Source organism: Bos taurus, chromosome 27 (genome assembly GCF_002263795.3).
Source record: "Bos taurus isolate L1 Dominette 01449 registration number 42190680 breed Hereford chromosome 27, ARS-UCD2.0, whole genome shotgun sequence".
Classification (NCBI taxonomy): Eukaryota; Metazoa; Chordata; class Mammalia; order Artiodactyla; family Bovidae; genus Bos; species Bos taurus.
The window spans coordinates 43278738-43304242 of record NC_037354.1 but is presented as its reverse complement, the minus strand read 5'-3'; the positions used below and the strand labels follow the sequence as shown (position 1 = coordinate 43304242).

The 25505-nt window shown below is 43.8% G+C and overlaps 1 long non-coding RNA gene across 1 annotated transcript in view; it reads right to left on the bottom strand.

The window, feature by feature from the left end:
* Positions 1-2189: 2189 nt before the first annotated feature.
* Positions 2190-25505, bottom strand: part of LOC132344080 (uncharacterized) — a 74189-nt gene continuing 50873 nt past the window's right edge. Inside the window, exons 3-4 of the long non-coding RNA XR_009493198.1 lie at positions 5156-5223; positions 2190-2383 (exon numbers count right to left, since the gene is read on the bottom strand). This is a non-coding gene — a long non-coding RNA (uncharacterized lncRNA). The remainder of the gene's footprint in view (positions 2384-5155; positions 5224-25505) is intronic.

The window sequence follows — 25505 nt, the reverse complement described above, 5'->3', positions numbered from 1 at the left end:
CATATTAAAAAGCAGAGACGTCACTTTGCTGACTGTATAGTCTGTAGAGTCAAAACTGTGGTTTTTCCGATAGTTGTGTATGGATGTGAGAGCTGAGCCATAAAGAAGGCTGAGCACTGAAGAACTGATGTTTTCAAATTGTGATGCTGGAGAAGAGTCTAGGGAGTCCCTTGGACAGCAAGGAGATCAAACCAGTCAACCCTAAAGGAAGTCAAACCTGAATATTTACTAGAAGGACTCATGCTAAAGCTGAAGCTCCAACACTTTGGCCAATGATATGAAGAGCCAACTCATTGGAAAAGACCTTGATACTGGGAAAGATCGAGGTCAAGAGGGGAAGAGGGAGATGGAGGAGGAGATGGTTGGATGGCATCACCCATTCAATGGACATGAGTTTGAGCAAACTCTGAGAGATAGTGAAGGACAGGGAAGCCTGGCTTGCTGCAGTCCATGGGGTCACAAAGATTTGGACATGACTTAGCAACTGAATAACAGTGAGAGAGACAAGGGCCAGGAAATTGGAAAAAAGGAAATGTTACAGATGAGGCTAAACAATGGTCTGGGTGAGAGTTGCAGAAGCCAACAAAGTGACATATGGAAGGGAAAAAAATAATGAATCAGGAGATGTATAAATAAATACAGAGAACTTTGTGGTAAAATCTTACCACAAAGAATTTTTTTGGCACACAAGATGGTTGCATTTTACTGCCCTCTGAAGGTATCAGTAGATGGACCACAGCATTTGCTTCAACTAAAGAGACATGGGTAGAAATGATTTTGGGACAACCAGGTGAAAACATTCAGTGCTGCCAGGAGGCTCTCCGCATCATCTCTGCCCTCAGAAACCTGGATCGTTTGCAGGAGTCATAGGAGCAGCACAGCCTGGAATACCAGGTCTCCATCAGAATTGCCCTGGAGAGGCACTTGGATGCCCACAGTACACCTCGGACTGCACTGGACCACTGTATCAGAGGAAGTTGGACCGGGAAAAGGCAGTTTCTGCAGAACTAGCCCACCCCGTGAAATACATATTTTATCAAAAGTTACTTTACTGCTTGGCAAGTGTGGCCTGAAGTATAAACACCACCCCCGAATGCCAGCCAGTCTCTCACTTCTCAGAAAGCTGGTGCATGGAGGGTTTTGGAGGCTTTTTTTTCAATACCCTAGAAAACATAAACCTTCATGAACACCGGATGTTGTAACATCATTAGAATATTTCTGTAGGTTTCTCTAGTCATCTCTCCTTTCTGAAGCCAGGCCTCTTTAAACACTTCTTGGATCAGATCTAGTAACTCCTGAGAAAGACAGGAAAAGAGAGCGAAGGTTTTCATGTTTCCTTTTCTCTTCTAGTTTCTTTAAAGTTCAAAGTTGGCCCTGGCAATTGTACAACAGATTTTTGTTTTTCCCTTGAGCCATCAGTGACCTGAGATCTTTGGGGTTTGAAAGAAGCCAAAGTTTTGGATCCTTTTCTGAGGTTAATTGTCTTTCTAGTTAAATCTGGCAACAAATTCTTTCTTAAAATCCTTATTTGGCAAGAAAATATTAGTCAGACAGTGAAAGAAATTGTGGGACACATGCACACAAATCCACATATAAATTTTTCAAAACATCTTGACCAAGGACTTTCTTTTCTATTTCTTTTTAGGTAATGGTTAAACAGCTTTGCACATTGGTATTTTATGTCACTAGCTATTTCAAGCATTAGAAAATGTTTGGCATGGTGCATTAGAATTATTTCCTAAAAAATGTCAACACACTGTTATGTAATAAAATGTCCACAGTAGTGACACAGTATATCTGCAAGATAAGGCAAACCCCAAGGGAAGTGTTGAATGAAACTGGGAAAACGTAACATACAATTTATTTTGTTTAAAAATGCAAGTGGATGTTTGTGAATCGAGAAGGCCTACAAACACATGCCTTTTGGAATTCCCTGGCGGTCCAGTGGTGAGCATTTGGCACTTTCACTGCTGGGTCCTGAGTTTGATCCCTCGTTGAGAAACTAAGATACCACAAGCCGTGTGTGGTTCATCTAAAAAATCAATTAAGTCAAACATCTTTTAAACATATTTTAAACCATATTCTAAGACTCACTGAAAATTTAGGAGATAAAATTGCCTAGCTTATAGCCAGAGAACTATTTATAAAAACATTGAAACTTAAATTATAAATGGACATGACCTCAGACGTGATTGAATAACCACCTCTTTATAACGTCCATTCATTTTTCTTATGCAACACTCATCCTCCATGTGATATGAAAATGTTACAGGATTGTCTTCTTTGACCTCTTTGTGGCTGAGTTGGCTGTGTAAAGTCTGATAAGAATCACGAGGCTCCTTATCTTCAAGCCGTCCATCATCATCGCCAGGAGTTTGGTGATCTGTGATGAGCAATTATGATACCAATGTGGTTAAACCCCCATGCAAATATAATGTCACCCAGGAGGGTGCCAAAGCCTTTCTCAAAAGCAGAAACCCTGAGGTTCATATTCACTTTACAGTGCTTTTCAAATAAAAAGACAGTGCTCCATAGACTTACAGGCTTCACGGAAAATTAACGGGTTGCAACATGTCCACAAATTTCAGGCTGGGTTGTTGGGAAAATAGTAGAAATAATGGTAGGACACTGAGCTAATCAGCAGTGAATTCTGGAAAGAGATGAAGAGCCTGAGATACGCTGGGTTGTGGCCAAGATGTGATGTTCAAAATGTGGTCCATGAAGCAGTAGAATTGACATTTCCTGGGGACTTGTAAGAAATGCAGAACCCTGGGTGCCACCCCAGACCTCTGGAATCAGATCTGGCCTCCTAACGAGATCCCCAGGTAATTCTTTCACACATTCAAGTTTGAGCAGCACTCATTTGTACAGCCTAGAAGGGCTGGCTGCCTGTGTTGGTTCCCAAGAGCTGTTGTTATTACCTGTTCAAGAGGTCACATTTCTACCTGCAAGGGCTTCTGCACCGAAGAAACCCCCTGGGGGAAAACACACAGGGGAAATCAGACTGAGCCAACTAAGCAAGCTCTTCGCTGGAAGCAGAAACAAATGGGTGCTGAAAAGAGCAGGGAACTTTAATCAGACCCACAAGGAAGAGCAGATCAAGCAGAATTCAATAAGGCCAAGTTCTGCTAGAACAAGCTGAGTCTCAGAGCAAACATGCTTCAGAGGCCACGGAACGATAGAAATGGAGTTTTGGGCACTGAGCCACGATCTGAGTGATTCTGCACACGAGCCAGCCACAGCGTTGCAAGTTTGCAGCACTAGGGGCCAAAGGAGTCACTTTAAAAAGGCGTCTCTACTCATTACCCCCAGATGATACTTGGTTTGATTCTAAGCTAATAAATGATGGGCATTCAGCCCGAGCTTTCCCCCTAATTTCCCTGCATAATGACTCTAAGTGAACTGTCTTTTCTGTAAACATTCACCATTTAGGGATACTGCTGCTGTTTTCTCTTTGGTCCTTCAACCTTCAGAGGTCAGGGAGTCTCCTGGAGTCACTCAAGTGGAAAATGTGAAAAACACCTGAAGATTAATGGATTAGGCAATTTTGAGCATAAACTCCATTTGGCACTACACATACATCAATGTATAGGATACCATAATGGAAAATACTATGAAAATGAAGATTTCTATATATTTATGCATATGTGTGTGTGTATGTGTGCTCAGTCATGTCTGAGGGTTTGTGACCCCCCAGACTGTAGCCCACCAGGTTCCTCTGTCCATGGGATTCTCCAAGCAAAAACACTGGGGTGGGTTGCTATTTCCTCCTCCAGGGATCTTCCCCATCCATGGATCAAACCTGCATCTCTTGTGTCTCCTGCACTGGCAGATGGGTTCTTTACCACTAGTACCACCAGGGAAGCCCATATTCATACATATATTTTTTAAAAAGGAAAAGAACCCCAAGGGCACTCTTGCTGACATTCCAAGGTCTGGCAGAGCCCAGAGCTATGAAAACGGAAAGCTTTTTTGCCTTCATGCCTACCTTTCTCCCACGGCCTGTGCCCTAGCTGTTCCCTTTCTGCTCCGTGTAACCTGGAAAACTCATCCCTCAATGCCCAAGTCAAATGTCACCTACTGGGCTATGCCTTCCAGGCTCCCCAGGTGGAAGTCGTGCATTCCTCACAAGGCTGCCTCCCAAATCCAGACTTCCTCCATTGCTCCATAGAAGGCTGCACTGAGCCTGCTGGCCTGCAAGTTCCTGCTACTAGACCGTAATTTCCTTCAGAACATGGAGAGTCTTGTTTGATCTTCACTGCTTGTCAGGACACTAATGTGACCTCCCAAACCAGTAAACGTGGATCAAGAGATGCTGTATTCTTTTTTTTAAAAAGCTTTGTTATTTTGTATTGGAGCAGAGCCAGTTAACAGTGTTGTGATGGTTTCAGGTGGATGGCAAAGGGACTCAGCCATACATACACAGGCGTCCCTTCTCCCCCAAACGCCCCTTCCATCCAGGCTGCCACACGGTCTTGAGCAGAGTTCCCCGTGTCATACAGTAGGTCCTCACTGGTGATCCACTTTAGATACAGAGTATGACATGACCATCCCAGGCTCCCTAGCCATCCGTCCCCCACACCCTTCCCCACTGGCAACCATAAGTTCATTGCCTCAGTCTGTGAGTCCCTTTCTGCTTGTAAGTTCATCTGTATCATTCTTTAGATTACACATATAGGGAATGTCACAGGATATTTCTCCTTCTCTGAAGACGCGGCTGTATTCCTGCTTTGACCTGGGATTCACCCAATGCCACAGGGAGAGGAGAAGATTCAGCAGGTTGAAAAACGTCAGTATCAGAATTCGCAGACCGTAACAGAGCCTTTGGCTGCACACCGGCCCTCAGCTCCTCCGAGAGCACCAGGATTCTCCCGAGCACACCTGTGGTTCCCCCTCTTGCATCAAGGATGCATGACTCCAAAGCCTAGAAACACGTCCCCTCTGCTTCCCCTGGTGTCAAAAATCCAGGGTCACTCTCGTCTGTTTTACTCACCCTCTGTCTCCACTCATTTCTAAACTGCGTAGAGGTTGGGAGAACGGAAACCTAAGGAATCAGAAGAACTCGGGAAGGCCTCGTGCCCTCGTGAGCAGATGCAGGCAGAAGAGCGTCGTGTGGCTGCCCGGGTGGGGGGAGCCTGGGGGAGAAGGGACTCACGTGGGGGCGTGGCTGAGGCCCTCTGCCGATCACCCGGAACTGTCACCATCTTGTTCATTGTCCATACTCTGAGACAAAATGAAAACTTTAATTTTAAAAAAATAATAAAATTAGAAAAAAGAAGACTCCCCAGGGACAGTTTTTATGGTGCTGAGACAAAGAAGGGGGAAGGAGAAAGGGAAAAGTAGGGTGACCCTTAGAACACACGAGCGTGGGAAACAGGAATGCTCTGACCAGAGCGAACAGGCCCATGTGTCCTGAGACCAGCACCCCCGTCCTCCGTGGGGGCAGCACCGGGGGCGGCTCCTCCCCGCCCAGTTCTGGCCCCAGAGCAGAGTCACCAGTTGTACACTCGTCATTTCTGTCCACGCAACGCAATTAGAGACCAAACCCACTGAAGGATCGTGGACCATCTAATATCCCAGGAGTCTAAAAACCCTGCAAGTCCGAGACTATTCTCCCCCATCCCGTAGGTGTTGCAAGAGTTCTCCTGCCCTAGGTCTGGATTTATGTTGGATCCTTTCACTTTGAAAAACATACTTTCTTAAATAACTTTTCAAGAAATTCCATATTCTTTAGCCTGCTCATTTTTCCATGGTGTTAGTGATGGAAATGAGTAATTTTTTTATTCAACTTATGTCGCAAAGAATCTGACAGGACTGAAGTGGCTTAGTGTGCATGCATGCACACACACACACACACACACACACACACAGAGTGTTAACACTGTGAGTAACTTTGGGCTCGAAGACAACTCATGTGACTGAATTCATTAATTTCTGTAAGCAGAAAGCTGTTAACTGGTCTCTTTTTTGGGTTCACGTTCTACCAGATAATGACTAACAGCTCTAATCTTTTACTTGTAATGCTTTATGAAATGCTTACTTTTCCAGCTAGCTGTCTTGCTGTCACTGACATACATACAGCTCTTTCAAGATAAACTTTCTAGACAAGCCTTTGACTACATTTAGGTCTATTTGTTTGGAGAAGGAAATAGCACCCCACTCCAGTACTCTTGCCTGGAAAATCCCATGGATGGAGGAGCCTGGTAGGCTGCAGTCCATGGGGTGGCTAAGAGTTGGACACGACTGAGCGACTTCACTTTCACTTTTCACTTTTATGCATTGGAGAAGGGAATGGCAACCTACTCCAGTTTTCTTGACTGGAGAATCCCAGGGACGCTGAGCCTGATGGGCTGCCGTCTATGGGGTCGCACAGAGTCAGACACGACTGAAGCGACTTAGCAGCAGCAGCAGCAGCAGGTCTATTCATAAAGCAGGTTTATAAGTCAATTTACTGAATATGAGAAATGGTGGGTTTTTGCCATCACTGGAGAACTGAGAGCCATCACACCAAGCGTGAGAAACAAGCTAATTGTACATACAGGAGCACAGAGCCGCGATCCGGGAAGGGGGAGATGCTATAATAGTCCTACCAGGTGACGCCACCTACCCGTATTCTCTACTGAGAAAAACAATGGATTTTCCAGTTTGGGTTTAGCTCCCACATTTTTCTGGTGTTCAGAAAAATATCTGGATGTGTCTCACAAACTGCGGAGCCTGCACTGACAGGGGATTAATTCTAGGAGACAGAACCTCAGCCCTGGGGAAGAGAACAAAGCCCGGACGGTCTGGGTCTGCAGAGATCCCGGCCCCCAGGCCCTCGGGGCACACAGACCGGTTGCAGGGGGAGCTGCCGGGAAAAGGCTCAACCGAGTCACCCCTGACACTGGGATACGGGGGGAAGCAGAGCCGCCTCGCGCGCCCTTCCCAGGGGAGACCGCCGAGAGGGAGATGTAGGGGAGCTCCCCTCAGTTGACCCTGAAACGTGCGTGCTCCACACATCCTTTCTGAGCAGGCAGCCCCACAAAACACGCGGGAAGCAGAGAGGGAGAGACCTGGCCTGGCGGCTACGCGACCCAAACCCTCTCTGAGCCGGCGAGTGCAGCAGGTTTCCGTAGGAGACACAGGAGTCCTTTCCCGACGAGCTTTCCGGCCACTGGCTCTGTAGTGTAAGTGAATGCTTACACTTCTCTGTTCTCCAGAACCTTCTGAACATCCCTAGAAGGGAAGTGTATTATCCTTAACCATATTTACCTATTTTGTTTCAGGTAAAGAAATAGATTTCCTGGGTGAAGAAATGAATTTCAGAGTGGAAGTCACACATTACTCCCTTGCCTGCTGCTGCTGCTGCTAAGTCACTTCAGTCTTGGCCGACTCTGTGCGACCCCATAGAGGGCAGCCCACCAAGCTCCCCTGTCCCTGGGATTCTCCAGGAAAGAATTCTGGAGTGGGTTGCCATTTCCTTCTCCAATGCATGAAAGAGAAAAGGGAAAGTGAAGTCGCTCAGTCATGTCTGACTCTTAGCGACCCCATGGACCGCAGCCTACCAGGTTCCTCCGTCCATGGGATTTTCCAGGCAAGAGTACTAGAGTGAGTCGCCATTGCTTTCTCCAACTCCCTTGCCTATAATCCCGTTACTATCAGACATCCAGAATTAAGCAGATTTAGAGAGAAAGAGCAGAGTTGCCAGGGTCCAAAGGGTAAGTGGGGGTGACAGCCGATGGGGATGATGTGTGATGAAAATGTTCCAAAATTAGATTATGTTGTGCTGGGTGTACAGCTCTACAAATATACTGAAAACCACTAAATTTTTTATACTGAATAGGTGAATTTTATGGTCAGTTCAATAAAACTATTTTTAAAAGTAGGATTTTTATCAGTAAATAAAACCTGAAATTACAAATGTTTTAATATTGCTATAAGCATATTTTATGTCTTTAGCTAAAATCAATTTTTAAAAATATTAAAAATGTGGTGTTGGAGAAGACTCTTGAGAGTCCCTTGGACTGCAAGGATATCCAACCAGTCTATCCTAAAGGAAATCAGTCCTGAATATTCATTGGAAGGACTGATGCTGAAGCTGAAGCTCCAATACTTTGGCCACTTGATGCGAAGAGCTGACTCATTTGAAAAGACCCTGATGCTGGGAAAGATTGAAGGCAGGAGGAGAAGGGGACAACAGAGGATGGGATGGTTGGATGGCACCACCAACTCAATAGATATGAGTTTGAGTAAGCCCTGGGAGTTGGTGATGGACAGGGAGGCATGGTGTGCTGCAGTCCATGGGGTCACAATGAGTTGGACACAACTGAGCGACTGAACTGAACTGAACTGAATAAAAATGTGTAATGTCAATGGGAAAAACATTTGAAATACTAGAGTCTGGTGTCAAATATAATTTTGAAAATGTATATATTTAACCAAACATGTCCTTCTAATAGTTCTTATAAATTGCATGCGGTTTTTAAAATATAATGATTTCAGGTATATAATGTAAAACATACAAAATGTTTCTTCAGTTTCAAATTTTCTTATCATACAGAATTAATTATGACTGACAATTTCAGAAAAGAAATGAGTAGAGCTGCTGTATCTAATGCAGTGATTACGTGGCATTTATGCTTACATTTAAATTCATTAAAACTCAGTAAAAGTAAAAATTCAAGGTCTCAGTCCCACTGCCAAGTGCTTGATGGTCACGTGTGGCCAGCTGGCTGCAGTGTTAGGGCAGCTGATAGAACATCTCCTCGTCACTGAAAGGTCTACTGGGTAACACTCTTCCTGAAATTCATTTACAGTCTTGGGTACATAGGATTATTCTCCCTTGGGACTAATTTTTCTCTTTGTAGTTCTTTATGAAGTATTTTACTTATTGTATTTAGATTTTTACTACTACTTTATAAAAATCTCATCTGAACACAGAAAATCAAAATCTCTGGCTGTTACTATTACAATCATGTGTTAATGAGATTGGTTTTCCTAAACCTGAAAGTTTTCAGAACTGATGCTCACAAGATAACCCCCTGGGTTCTGCCTAGCAACCTTGACAGCATCTTCATCTCTGAGATGATCACTGACCACCCAGTGAAATCATTCCCACTCTGTTTTGTAATGTCTAAGAGGATCCATCCCTTCCAAGGACTTGGGAAATGGCAATCAAGGGAGATTATTAGGGAGAAAATTAGAGGATTGGAGGAAAAAAAGGCTAGAAACAATAAAATAATCACAGGTTCCACTTGTAACTCTGGGGCATCTTTGGAACTAGGCCTCACGGTGTACTTTGTAAAAAGTGAAGGATGGAGTGTCTGTTGACTTCTGTTGAATCCTAGAGGTATTTTCCAAAATAACCAGTGAATTCCAGTACTCCTATAAGACGCTTGAATCAATAAAACCAGTAGCAAAACACAGGTTCCATTCATTCCTCTGACTTCTCTATTTGTCCCTGATCTCTACTTATTCTGAGGTCGATTAGTCCTTTGGCAGACACCAACACTGTGCCATGTTCATAGGCAGAACGCCAGACCTCCCAAGTATTTCAAGATTGGTTGAAGGGACTCTCTATTCATGCCTAAACTCTCACATCTGCCTGCCTTTCAAGACTCATGATGTTGTGACTACAGCTCGGTTTGGTTTTTATTTTATTTTATAATCTTAGCTTTGGTCTTTTTTTAAAGCCTAAATACAAAACAGAGTTTAGTCCATTTATGAATGCCCCTTCTCACCCATCAGCTACTATTCTGAAACACTTAGAACAGTGATTCACCCACAGTGAGAAGACAGACCGACAGGTGATAAGTGAAAAGACAGGTGATGGATGAATGAGGGCAGATATAAAAGACATAAAAGACATTCATCTCCTGTGAACCATACCTGCGGGCTCTGGAACCCTGTGATTCCCAGTCATACAACTTTTCCAGCACCCCCTAACCCTTTTTTCTTCCCTCAGTGGAATAGGGTCAAAGATGTTGAGACTTCTTGTAGAGAAGTAGGTAGATACATCTCCTAGCCACTCCAGCCACTCAAGACTAACACATCATCTTAGGACAGAATGATATATAATAATATAAACCAGATCTCACTAATATCTCTACACTTAGGAAAAATAAGATCATTATCAGTAGTACTTACTGGATTCAACTATCCCATCACAGACATGATGAGCCAATATAACCATTCAGCTGACAATGTTTATCTCTTGGCAAAGATTCTCAGGACAAACTTTCAGTGACTCAGGTTATTATCACTGAGGCGGCAAAAATAACCTCAAATGAAAATTTCCTGCAATAAATGACTTAAATCCAATTAGACTAAACATTACCAGCTACATCAGGGCATTAATAATGAAGCATTTCATAGATAACAGGAAGCTTTGAAGTCCCTAACACCAATTGCTACAATTCACTTAGACATCTCATCTTTGCCAAAAAAGGGAACAGGGGCATTTTAGACTCTTTCGAATTTCTGACTTACAAAAATATGTGCCATTTCTTACAAGGAACATTATAAACTAGAATATAGTCTGTAATATTTAGTAGGTCACCTCCATTGTGTTCTAATGATTTACCATGGATTCTACACATTGAGTCAAAAGTTTTGTTATATGCATTTAATTTCTGGTTATCTTTATAACCAGAAATTATCTTTTTTTTAAATTTTATTTTATTTTTAAACTTTACATAATTGTATTAGTTTTGCCAAATATCAAAATGAATCCGCCACAGGTATACATGTGCTCCCCATCCTGAACCCTCCTCCCTCCTCCCTCCCCACACCATCCCTCTGGGTCGTCCCAGTGCACTAGCCCCAAGCATCCAGTATCGTGTATCGAACCTGGACTGGCAACTCGTTTCTTACATGATATTTTACATGTTTCAATATCATTCTCCCAAATCTTCCCACCCTCTCCCTCTCCCACAGAGTCCACAAGACTGTTTGGATTCAATCCATCAACAAGATTCACGTCAGTTGAGGATGTAAGCCCATAGATCTGTGTGTGTGTGTGTGTGTGTGTGCCCATAGATCTGTGTGTGTGTGTGTATCACAAGGGACTTTCCTGGCTTCAGTGAGCCTGGACCACAGTGAAGCTGGCTGCAGTCCTCTAGGTTTTTGGCGCATTTACCAGAGGGCGAGGCAGACTTATGGTTTCATCTGAAGCAGATATTATACTTTGAAGCCACACATTAAGATCTTTAGGTTGGCTCACAGACTGGCTGAAAATTACAATTTAAGTGTGTTTATTATAACTGTGGCTTCCCTGGTGACTCAGATGGTAAAGCGTCTGCCCGCAACATGGAAGACCTGGGTTGGGAAGATCCCCTGGAGAAGGAAATGACTACCCACACCAGTACTCTTGCCTGGAACGTCCCATGGATGGCGGAGCCTGTTAGGCTACAGTCCATGATGTCCCAAAGAGTAGGACATGACTGAACGACTTCACCTTCACTTTCATTATAACTGTAAAATAATGCGGTTTTAATAAACCAGTTTATCCATCCTTTGTCAAGCTCAGCATAAAGAATGTAATCAACATTTCTAAAGACTTCTAAAATTAAGCTGAAATTGTAAACAGAGGAGCTAAGCCAAAGGCAGCCAGAAAACAGCTTAGGAGCTGTGCTGGTTCCTGTGGTTAGTTTTGGAAAGAAGTGAATGCAGCTTTCCCAAACCCACGTCAGTAAAGTAAATCTGAGAGTGACTCTGATCACAGTTGTACCTGCTGAGGGGTGAAGGGGTGGGGGCCACTCTGAATGCAGTGGACAGGAGGGGGAAAGCACCCTGAGGGCCCAGAAAGGGGCGGCCCTGCCAGGAAGACAGGAGAATCCCTGGAGAGGCGTTTGCTCGCAGCTTCTCAGAGAAGGCGCTGCTCCTCTGGATGAAGAGGTCTCCCAGGTTATGGGGCATTTCTTTAAAATGGAGCCCTTCCCTGGTGGCTCAGATAGTAAAGAACCTGCCTGCAATGCCACCCACTCCAGTGTTCTTGCCTGGAGAATTCCACAGACAGAGGAGCCTGGTGGGCTACAATCCACAGGGTCGCAAAGAGTCGGACACGACTGAGTGATTAACAGTTTCCTTAAAATGGAGCAGACCCCAGACTCCAGTCTCTCCTGATGACCAATGAGGGCCCACTGTACAGTACAGAGAACTCTACTGAGGGCTCTCCAGTAACCTACATGGGAAAAGAATCTGAAAAAGAACAGATACATGTGTGTGTATAGATGATTCACTTTGCTGTACATCTGAGAGGAACACGACATTGTTTATCAATTATGCTCCAAAATAAAAATTAAAATGTAAAATAAATAATTAAATGAAATGGAGTACAGATCCAAGTTTTGTTCTGGAGTCAGGCTTATTTTACAAGAAAAGTAAAAACAGGGTTTAATGGTTAGCATTCTACACTGCCACCCAAGTAGGCAAACACCAAGTCCAGGTGAATGTCCATGACGTAAGGATGGTGTTGCCTTGATATCCTATACAGGTGTCACATTTAATTTCTTTTTCTTCCAGCTTTACTGAGGTATCATTGACATACGGTGTTGTAAAGTTTAAGCTACACACTACAATGTTTGAGTTACACCCATCAAGAAATGATGACCATGACAAACTGAGTGGACATCATCATCTCATACAGATACAAAATTAAAGCAAAAGAAAAATAATTCTTTTTTGTTGTGAAGACTCAGTATTACTCTCTTAACTTTTATATATTGCATACAGCAGGATTCGTTATATTTATCATGTTGTACGTTCCATTCCTAGTACTTATTTGTCTTATAACTGGAAGTTTGTACCTTTTGACTAGAAGTCCTCAAATCTTAAGACTAAGGAATTTCATCAAATGTAACTTAATTTTATGAGAAACTTCATGCTGTGTTAAGTGAGCAGCACTGTCTTAATGATTTTCAGTACAGTTAATCTGCCTAGAATGTGGGAGACCTGGGTTGGAGAAGTGATGGCAACCCACTCCAGTGTTCTTGCCTGGAGAATCCCATGGACAGAGGAGCCTGGCGGGCTGCACTCCATGGGGTTGCAAAGCTTTGGACACAACTGAGCAACTAAGCACACACACAGCTTAAGTAATTATTTAAAAAAAGAACCCACGGGATCTGAGGGCCAGAATCAGCCTCAGAAGTTGCCCTGTTTGGGGCTGCTCTTCCCACCCCCTTTCTCTAAAGAGAGGGTGCAACCTGAGCAGCCCTCTCTGGCTGAGGGCACCATGCTTCTAGAGGAACTGCCAGCCAGGGGCTCCTGTCGACATCACTGCTCACAATTGGACCGCAGGTTCTTCCATGGAGGGCCATCGGGGGAACATGTCTCCATGCCCACCGCTGAGGATGAGCCGGGACCCCCGGATTTCCCTGGAATCACCAAAGACCTCGGGGTCCTTGCCCATGCCATCGATTCATTCAATTAGCCACAACTGGTGAGTCTCTGCCCCCGGGTGTATTGTCCTGTGAGATCATAAAGGGACACGTGGTCAAATTTCTATTACTTGCAGCAGACAGCGTCTTGCTCAATACCCTGACATACATATCCAGGCTCTTGAGTTTAACACACTTCAGGTCAAACTTCTTTAGCCTGACCTTGAACTCTTCAGGTATAATTCTATGATTTATTCTTCGATTGTACTTGCTGCGTCTGAGCTGCTGCTTATTTTGCAATTTTTTTTTCCTCGAAGAAGAGGCTCAGACCTCAGGCCAGGCTGTATGTGTGGGCTGGAGAAGAGAAGAAAGGCAGGGCATATCCCACCTGAAGGAGTCTGGGGTCAGAAGGAGCATCCTGCTGTTATTACGCGTGTAATAAGTATATAGAAGTGCCTGGGTTTATCAGTACCTTCGAAATGAGGCAAAGTGTATGTCCCTCCTCTCCCTGCAAGGAATTTAATTTTACTCACAGGTTAAACTAATTCTAATAAAAACAAATATTTAAGATCTAACTCCTCCATTAACTAGCACCTCAAACTTGAGCAAGTCCAGAATCTCACTAAGCCTCCATTTCCTCGTTTTCCTCCAATTCAGAAAACGAGATGTGTAGGCTGGGTCACCTTGAGGGCTCCTTCTAACGTTAAGATCCTACAGTTCTGTAAGCCACATGTTCATTTCTGCTTCCTGAAGTGCATTTTCAATAACAGCCACCAATTAGAACCATCCAGACACTTGCTGCTTCAGCCTCCCCTTTCACCGGACGTCACCCTGAGGGTCTCAGAACACCTCGATGGAGCTGCAGGTGCCAGGGGATCTGTCAGACATCTCCTCCCGATAAAAGCCTACTCGTGTCTGCTGTGCGCCAGCAGCCACGCAGCCCTGGGCACAGAGCAGAGGCAGCAGGAAAGTGACGTGGGATGTCTCTGTTCCATTTGCGTTTGTGTACTTGGCTGCGCGGGGTCTCAGCTGCACATGCAGGATCTTCGCTGCGTCTCTTCGGTGGGGTGCACGGCCTCTCTATTTGCAGCACGCAAACTCACTAGTTGTGGCTCACCGGCTTAGTTGCTCCAAGGCATGAAGGATCTTAGTTCCCTGACCAGGGATCGAACCCGTGGCCCCTGTACTTGATCACTGGGCCACCAGGGAAGTCCCCCTGATTTGATTTTTAAATTAATGCCTTTCAAAGGAAGCTCTTACTTATCCACAATACACAAGGACTCTGCCCAGCCCCCAAAGTACAATTGATCCATGAGCATTTGGTTCCCGTGACAGGCAACTCACAAAAGATGCCTGAATGATCCAGACACTCAACTTCATGAACACTCAGGGAGATGCAAATTAAATGCAAACTATGATGCCGCCACAAAGTTTTTTAAAATAGCTAAAATGAAAAATATTGACAACGCCAGTCGCTTTGGGCACTGGATCTCTGTAATGCTGCTGGTGGGGGTGGAAGTTGGAACAATCACTTTGGAAAACAGGCTGGTAGTTTCTATTCATTTAAAACATATGCTCCCCTTATGACTCAGCAATTCTCATCATAGGTATATATTCCAGAGAAATGAAAAGATATAGCCACAAAAAGATTTGTGAAAGTAGCTGATTGTAGATTTTCCCACAATCCAAGAGCTGGAAACAACTCTCAAATATCTATTAGGAGAAAGAAATGAAGTACTGATACCTGGGTGAACTCAACAACATTATGGTGAGTAAAAGAAGCCAGACCCAAAATCATAGTGTATGATTCTCTTTACATAATGTTCATGAACAGACTCAATTTATGGTTATAAAAGTCAGAATAGCAATTCCCTCTAGGTAGACAGATAGTGAACGGAAGGACATGAGGGAGCTGCTAGAAAACATCCTATATCCTGATCTAGGTGGTTCTTACACAAGGGCATACAGATGTAAATATCCACCAAATAGGAATGCAAATCACCTCACACCCTTCAGAATGGCCACTACCAAAAAGCAAATGCTGGAGAGGGAAAGAGGCCCTGCCTTCTGCTGGTGGGAATATAAACTGGTCAGCCACTTTGGAAAACTGCATGGAGGCTCCTCAGAAAACTAAAGATAAGAGTTGCCATGTGATCCAGCAAGCTCGCTTCTGATCATATATCTGGACAAAACTCTAATTCAAAGGTACAGGCACCCCTATGTTCATAGCAGCTCTATTCACAACAGGCAAGACATGGAGACAACCTGAATGCCCATCAACAGATGAACCGACAAAGAAGACGTGAGGCACACACACACACACACACAGACACACACACATCACAAACACACCCCACAAACACACACACACATCCCACACACACACACACACACCCCCCACACACACACCACAAACACACACACAATCACACAAACACACACAAACACACACCACACACACACATACATCACAACCCCCCAACACACACCCCCACATCCCACACACACAAACATCCCCCCACACAGCACCACACACACACACCCCACAAACACACACACACACCCCACACACACAACACACACACAAACATCCCACACACACACACACCCCACACACACACACACACCCCACACACCCCACACACACACACCACACACACCTGACACACACACACCCCACACACACACAAACACATTCCACAAACACACACACACCCCACACACACACCCCAAAAACATACACACACCACACACTCACACACACACCCACAACACACACCCCCCACACACACCCCACACACACAAACACACCCCACAAACACACACACATCCCACACACACCCCCCACAAACATACACACACCACATACTCACACACACACCCACCACACACACACCACATACCACACACACACACAACACACACACACACACAGACACACACTGAATAGAATATCACTCAACCATAAAAAAGAGCAAAATACTGCCATTTGCAGCAACGTGGATCAACCTGGAGATACCATACTAAGTGAAGTAAGTCAGACATAGACAAATACTATATGATATCCTTTATATGTGGAATCTAAAAAGCAATGCAAATGAATCTGTATACAAAACAAACTCACAGTCTAAGCAAATGAACTTATAGTTACCAAAAGGGAAAGGTGGCCAGGGATAAATTAAAGAGTCTAGCATTAAAAGATATGAATACTACTATATATAAAATATGACCTAAATCAAGTCCCTTATGATTATACAGTGGAAGTGAGAAATAGATTTTAAGGGCCTAGATCTGATAGATAAGAGTGCCTGATGAACTATGGAATGAGGTTCGTGACATTGTACAGGAGACAGGGATCAAGAGAAATGCAAAAAAGCAAAATGGCTGTCTGGGGAGGCCTTACAAATAGCTGTGAAAAGAAGAGAAGTGAAAAGCAAAGCAGAAAAGGAAAGATATAAACATCTGAATGCAGAGTTCCAAAGAAGAGCAAGAAGAGATAAGAAAGCCCTCTTTAGCGACCAATGCAAAGAAATAGAGGAAAACAACAGAATGGGAAAGACTAGAGATCTCTTCAAGAAAATCAGAGATACCAAAGGAATATTTCATGCAAAGATGAGCTCGATAAAGGACAGAAATGGTATGGACCTAATAGAAGCAGAAGATATTAAGAAGAGGTGGCAAGAATACTCAGAAGAACTGTACAAAAAAGATCTTCACGACCCAGATAATCACGATGGCGTGATCACTGACCTAGAGCCAGACATCCTGGAATGTGAAGTCAAATGGGCCTTAGAAAGCATCACTACGAACAAAGCTAGTGGAGGTGATGGAATTCCAGTTGAGCTATTCCAAATCCTGAAAGACGATGCTGTGAAAGTGCTGCACTCAATATGCCAGCAAATTTGGAAAACTCAGCAGTGGCCACAGGACTGGAAAAGGTCAGTTTTCATTCCAATCCCAAAGAAAGGCAACGCCAAAGAATGCTCAAACTACCGCACAATTGCACTCATCTCACACGCTAGTAAAGTAACGCCCAAAATTCTCCAAGCCAGGCTTCAGCAATATGTGGACCGTGAACTTCCTGATGTTCAAGCTGGTTTTAGAAAAGGCAGAGGAACCAGAGACCAAATTGCCAACATCTGCTGGATCATGGAAAAAGCAAGAGAGTTCCAGAAAAACATCTATTTCTGCTTTATTGACTATGCCAAAGCCTTTGACTGTGTGGATCACAATAAACTGTGGAAAATTCTGAAAGAGATGGGAATACCAGACCACCTGATCTGCCTCTTGAGAAATTTGTATGCAGGTCAGGAAGCAACAGTTAGAACTGGACATGGAACAACAGACTGGTTCCAAATAGGAAAAGGAGTTCATCAAGGCTGTATATTGTCACCCTGTTTATTTAACTTCTATGCAGAGTACATCATGAGAAACGCTGGACTGGAAGAAACACAAACTGGAATCAAGATTTCCGGGAGAAATATCAATAACCTCAGATATGCAGATGACACCACCCTTATGGCAGAAAGTGAAGAGGAACTAAAAAGCCTCTTGATGAAAGTGAAAGTGGAGAGTGAAAATGTTGGCTTAAAGCTCAACATTCAGAAAACGAAGATCATGGCATCCGGTCCCATCACTTCATGGGAAATAGATGGGGAAACAGTGGAAACAGTGTCAGACTTCATTTTGGGGGGCTCCAAAATCACTACAGATGGTGACTGCAGCCATGAAATTAAAAGACACTTACTCCTTGGAAGGAAAGTTATGACCAACCTAGACAGCATGTTCAAAAGCAGAGACATTACTTTGCCGACAAAGGTTCGTCTAGTCAAGGCTATGGTTTTTCCTGTGGTCATGTATGGATGTGAGAGTTGGACTGTGAAGAAGGCTGAGCGCCAAAGAATTGATGCTTTTGAACTGTGGTGTTGGAGAAGACTCTTGAGAGTCCCTTGGACTGCAAGGAGATCCAATCAGTCCATTCTGAAGGAGATCAGCCCTGGGATTTCTTTGGAGGGAATGATGCTAAAGCTGAAACTCCAGTACTTTGGCCACCTCATTGGAAGAGTTGACTCATTGGAAAAGACTTTGATGCTGGGAGGGATTGCGGGCAGGAGGAGAAGGGGACGACAGAGGATGAGATGGCTGGATGGCATCATTGACTCAATGGATGTGAGTTTGGGTGAACTCCAGGAGTTGGTGATGGACAGGGAGGCCTGGCATGCTGTGATTCATGGGGTTGCAAAGAGTCGGACATGACTGAGCAACTGATTTGATCTGATCTGATATATAAAATAGATAAACAGCAAGAGCGTCCTGTGTAGCACAGGAAACTCTACTAAATGTCTTGTAATAACCTATAAAGGAAAAGAATTTGAAAATAGGGTTTGCAAGAGTTGGACACAACATAGCAACTAAGCCCCTACCACATATATACACAGACACACCTACATATATGTGTGTGTATAAAACTGAATCATTTTGTTGTCTACCTGAAATTAACACAACATTGTGAATCAACTATACTTAATCAAAAAAAAATACATAAAGACAAGAATATCACTGAGCCATACCCATTCAATTTGGGCAATTTCTTCTATGTAAATTATACTTCCATTTAAAAAAAAATTCTTAGCTGCTCTCCATAGCGTAAGAAGGGGCTAGATTTGTTTTCTTGTGTAAAGCCTATACTGAATATCCTGCTTCTCTTCTTAAAGCAATATTCCCCAGAAAGTTGGACCCTGTTTTCTCCACCTGCACAAAGTGACAGCCAGAGCCCAGACTGACTGCGATTCAATGGGGAGGCAAAGGCAATGCCGTCATATGAATAGCTTCCATGTACACCCACTCTTTATGTACTCGCACTGTGCATGCCATAATTTCACATTCAGGACAAGAACGGGGTCCTCACAAGGCAGGTACTGTTAACTGTGTTTTCCAGGTGAGAAAACTGATGCTTACAGCAGTTCAGTGACCACCCCAGTTGAATACAGGTACTACAGAGTCGGGCTTCCCTACTGGCTCAGATGGTAAAGAGTCTGCCTGCTAACGCGGGGGACCCGGGCTCAATCCCTGGGTCAGGAAGACCCCCTGGAGGAGGGCACGGCAACCCACTCCAGTACTCTTGCCTGGAGAATCCCATGGACGGAGGAGCCTGGTGGGCCACAGTCCATGGGGTCACAGAGAGTCAGACACAACTGAGCGACTCACACACACTCTACGTTGTAAGACCTGAATTTTGAATAGTTTTGTATGGATACAACCTCTGATCTTTTTAACGCACCCTGCCTCTGGACACAGGAGGAGTGCCGGAGGCCACCTAACCCACCAGAGGAGCTATCTACCCATCTTCCTTTTTGCTATTTTAAGGCTGGTTTCACTGGCCCCCACTGGGTGTGAGTGGGTCAGAGTGTAAGCGCCTCAGGTGTGAAACACAGCTCCTGTGCAAGAAGTGGGGAGAAATTAATGAATCACCCGTGCTCCTGCTGGGAAGGCACGGTCATCACACCTGTTCAGCGAGAAATGAGCGACAAAGCGTGAACACACACACAGGCATGCACACACACGGGCGTGCACACCCACCACAATATAAATTATAGTCCTTATGAATGTGCTCCTGGTGGCTTCACGGGATATGCACTTTAATGTTAAAAATATGACAACATGATTTCTAACTGTAATTTCTAACTATAATTCTCATTTTTCTCCACTCCAGGCTGCCTTGCATTTAGGTCAAAGAACTTTCACATCTAAAATTGTTTCAAAACAAACAGTTCCTTGGGGATGGATAGCTGTGATTAAACCTGGCCACTGTTATGAACCATATGACAAGGACACCGAATAACGCTGTGACGCTGCAGATCCCCGCCATGCTCCTCTTTGTGCCTCTGCAACAACTTTTTAAAGGTTATTATTCAAAATATATTGAGGTTCGGTGTAATTATAAACACAGAGAACAATAATAAAAGCAAAACAGGCCGAATACCCAGTGTAATTTGAGCATACCATGGCTGCTGAAATGTATATGCTGGAAAATGCCTAATAAAAGGTTTGAATTTTTAAAGCAAAGTTTTTAATCTTTTGGTTATTATCTGATGCTTAGCAAAACCCAATGGTAATGAGGAGCCCAAATTGAGTACTAACTTCTTGTGGCTTAAAAAAAGCACAATTATGATAGCAAAATATGCCCAAGCCTATCAAAAGCCTCCTGCAAAAAACTAAAACCTCGTGATACTTAGATCATAACAATTCCTTTGAGCTAAAATTATGAATATGCACCAAACACATCTAAGAAAAAATTGATCACTGAATTCTCTCATCAGACAGACAAATTCACATCAACTGATAAAATATAGATTCTAATTATTTCTTGGAAATGCTGTGCAACTACCCTCGGTATATTTATCTTCTCAAAAAAAAAAAAAAGGTGCTCTGAAACTGCAGCTCAAGAAGTTACCAGATTTGTGAGCCTGAACAAATCTCTTAACCTATGCTCCATTTTCTTATCTATCTAGCAGAGGCAACAGGAGGAAAGGAATTAAATACAGGCAAAGACAAATAAAATGGAATGTTCCAGCTACGGGCTGCTAAGAAAAAGAATACTTTGTTTTGCCAAAAGCTGAGGATGTCATTCGCACAAATACTGAAATCAGCTCCCTGGTGAGTCGGTCGGGGGCACTTCTGCACTTTAGGCAAAACAACATTTTCTTTTTCTGAGCAGAGCCTTCATCTCCTAGGATCAGCTTATCTTTGAAGTCCCAGGCACTGATTGCTTTAGGAACATCAGCCAAACAAGGGACCACCTACCCTTAAAAACAAACCAGGAGATTCAAATAAATTACCAATCTGTCTTTCACACTGTGACCCTCCACCTGAAATTTTAACCACATTTTCTTGTACCATATTTTAAAGAGACATTATTTACAGCTGACTAGAGTCTGATGAAGCAAACTACAGGTTTCCAAAATCCTGCCAAGAGTCCATTATTCCAAAAATTCTAGAGAAATCTAGCCATCCCAGTGTGCCTAGATAAAACACAGAGGGCCCACTGGTTAATAACAATATTTTACTATCTGGTCTCCTTCTCTTTTTTAAACCCCGTCTTTGGCAGTTACTGTTCAACACCTTTCGCATCTGTTGGCCACCATGGGGTTTTGTCCTTTTTGGAGGGATCTCACTGGTCCCTCCTATTTAATCAACACATGTGATTACATGAGAATGCTTCTATCTGAACACAAACACACCACTTTCTGCAGATACGAGCAGAGACCCACACAAAGACGAAGACATTAATATAAGTCAGCTACACCGAGCTGGCCTGGCTCCTGAAAATTACAGGAACAGTGTGCGTGCTAGGAAGAACACAGAATCGCAGCCATCCATTCCCTGGCCGTTTGGCACTTTGCATCACTCACAGATCAGCGACTCCTCAAGGACAGACTGGAACCAAGCCTCAGTGTCCCTCTTCCTGCAAACAGATCCCCAGACCTGCAGAGGCTGGGCTGGTGGAACACGCTTATTGAAGCTGTGAATGTCAGGGTACCTTCCAAATGTCAGTCTCTTATCAGCATGGCCAGAAATATCAAAAGCTTGATGATATACAGGGGATTCTTCTTTTCTATCCGCCATTACATTTACCATCTAGAGCCACTGCCTGCAGATGGTGATAAAGTAGCCACTCTGGTGATCGGTTTGCATCTTTTTTGGTTAATTCTCAGGTGGCCCAAGAGCACAGACCCTGTAAGCAGCCAGTGAGGTAAACGGCTTCAGACTGTGAATCGCCAGTAGATGACTAAACAGCATATGCTTAGTTGGTTTCATCTGAGACACTCAGCGACTCTGGTGGTACCTGGACTTTTGCACTGGGCGTTTATAGCATGGACGGTGGGGAACAGATCTTTCTCTGGTCAAGAGACCTGGATGGAGCCCTCGCATGGGTCGGGAATTTTCTGGTATCATATCACAAGAGAGTGGAAGAGAAATGCTATACGCCCCCCAGACCACTGGATTCGTTTCCTACTGCTGTTGTGACAGGTTATCGTTAAATTCAGTGGCTTGAAACAACACACACGATCTTGCAGTTCTGAAACACAGAAGTCCAAAGTCGGTCTCCACGGTCTAGCATCAGGGTGTCAGCCCAGCCGCTCCTCCGGGAGGCTCTGGGGGGATCCACCTCAACCTTCCCAGGCTTAGGGGACTGTCCTCAGTTCTGGGCATCATATTGTCTTCCCTGCCCCAGATCCTCAGATCACCTCCCCTCTCTGTGCCTGCCTCCCTCTTGTAAAGACCCTTCAGGATAGTCCAGGAAAATCCAGGACTGTCCCATCTCGGGATCCTCAATATCTGTGAAGCCCCGTCTACCACGGAAGGCGCTAGTTGCTATTAGGATGTGCAGTGGTCCATGGGCCATCATTCTGTCATGCACAGGCACCAACCAAGCACCGTCCATTTTACTTTTCAAAATGAACTGAGAAATGTTTCATATTTCCCTGTTTTTCTAAATTATTTTTGACCACACCCCATGGCATGCAAAACTTCCCTGACAAGGGATAGAACCCATGCCTCCTGCATTGAAAGCATGGAGTCCCAACCACTGGACTGCCAGGGAAAGTCCATTTTAAATCAGTTTTTGTTAATTGAGTGGCTGGTCAAGCCTGAAAGGTTCCAGCAGCTCCCCTCACCTGTCTTCAAATTGCACATGAGTTTAGGAGAACAATAATTTACAAAATGGAAAAATGATTTGCACAGTAGACAAAACTCTGGACTGGTGCCACACAGACCATGACTGCAGAAAACACGGGCTTTAATGGCTCTCATTCATTTAATGGGTAACTGTGATTCTAAAGTCACACGTCTCAGGGTGCTAGTGAGCACAACTGTTCTCTTACGTTTAACAGTCATTTGGAGCTGTTTCTGTCCTTTGCCCACTTTTCAATTGTTTGTCTTTTTGCTATTAAGTTACCTTTTATATGTTCTTTAAAATTTTTTTTTACTTGTTTTGCTGCACTGGCTCTTAGTTGTGGAACACGGGATCTAGTTTCCTGACCAGGGATTGAACCCGGGGCCCCCACATTGAGAGCGTGGAGTCAGCCACCAGACCACTAGGGAAGCTCCTACACGTCCTTAATGTTGAACTCATCCTGTTAGATATGTTGCAGATATCTCTTTTTAGTCTATAAATTCACTTTTAACTTTATTTACAATATTTTATAATACAAATTTAAATATCACATTGATCAAAATTTTAAAGTTTTTTTCCTATAATATGTGTTTGTATATTTTCTTTAACAAACCCTTTCTACATTTAAGTTACTAAAATATTTTCCTATGCTGTCTTTGGAAAATTGGGGAGTCTTTTTGGTTTAAAAGTTATAACAATCATCTTTTTATATGATGCTGAATAGTGACCTACTTTTATTTTTGCTGGGAAGCCAGATAAATTTTCCAACAGCATTTCACCAGACAATCATCATGTAGCAATTTGAATACCACCTCTGTTCTGTGCAATTTGTTACATATTCTTGGATCTGTTTTGCATTTCTATATAATCTTCTGTTGATCTTCTCAATACTTAACTGATACAGCACTAAATTAATCGCTTTTAAAAAATGGCTTTATTATAGATAGGACTTCTCTTTTCTTTCTGTTTTCCTCCATAAGAATTATCTCAACTATCATTTGAAATTCTATAATCCACATTAATTTTTAAATGACTTTGTTTTGTGAAAACACTTAAAATTTCATTGGAGTTACGATGAAATTGTACATTAGCTTGAAGTGAAACTAGCTTGACAAAGTGACAAACACAACTAATCTCTCAACTTAGCTCTTATATATCTTTCAATAAACTTTAAAATTTTCTTCACACAGCCTTAAGAATATTACTCAGATTGGTTCCTTGATATTTTGCAATTTGTTGCTATTTTGCTTTTGTGACTGAATCTCCGCATCACTCTTTGGAACTGGCTGTTCTCGGTGTGTGAACACCACTCTCTTTTGTATGTTGATTCTTCAATAGTTTGACTAGCACGTTTCTTGGATTATGCTGTAGACCTTTTTAATGTAATGTAAATTACATTAATGTAAATAATGATAATGTATCTCTTTATTTTAAAGAAGCTTTTTATTTCTTGTCCCTTATTGTATCAGCTATGATTACCAACAGACTGGGCAGTGGAGGTAACAGCAGGCATCGCCGTATTGTCTCTAATTCTAACTGGATGCTTCTAACTTTAGACCAGAGCTTCCCAGGTGGCTCTAGTGGTAAAGAACCCACCTGCCAATGCAGGAGACACAAAAGGTGCAGGTTCCATCCCTGGGCTGGGAACATCTCCCGGGGTAGGAAACGGCAACCCACTCCTGTATGCTTGCCTGGAAAATTCCATGGATAGAGGAGCCGGGGGGGCTACAGTCCGGGAGGCCACAAAGAGTTGGACACGACTGAGTGACTGAGCACACACGTGTACACTGATGAACAGATTACATTAATATTTAACGTGAATCATCTGTATAACTGTGGGATAAACTCTACCTGGTAACACCGACACCTGAAGCTGAGCAGCACCCTGAGGGTCTCTCCCGGGCACTAACCCTTCCTGGGTCCCTTGGTGTTCTGTTTGCACGAAACAGACTTCATCCCTCCTCCCTGACCTTCCCAGAGTCCCAAAGGGCTGATTCGAATCTGGGAAGAGAGCGAGTGAGCAGCAGAGAAGGCGCGGTCAGGAAACAACACTGCGGTGATAACTGGCGTCCTGGTTTCTCTTCAAGGAATGCACAAAACAGGACCTCCGCGTTCTTCAGCCGGGACTAAGCCCTGCCCCGGAAGAGGACGATGACTTCCAGCTGAGCACAGGGTTCCCGGAGCCGCACTGTTATTTCATCGCCCTGATCTCAGCCAATCAGAAGACAGCCACACACCCTGTGGCCCGCACCCCAGGTTTTACCTATAAAATCTTCTCCTCGCAAACCATTGGGGAGCTTGCAGTTTGGGGCATGAGCCACCTGTTCTGGTTTGGCCCTGGAACAAACCTTTCTCTGCTCCAAACTCTGACGTTTTGTTTTGGTAACAACATGCTTCTTTTGTATAATGCGCGATAGAGGAGCCTGGCCGGGCACAGTCCACGCGGTCACAGAGAGGAGACACGACGGGGTGAC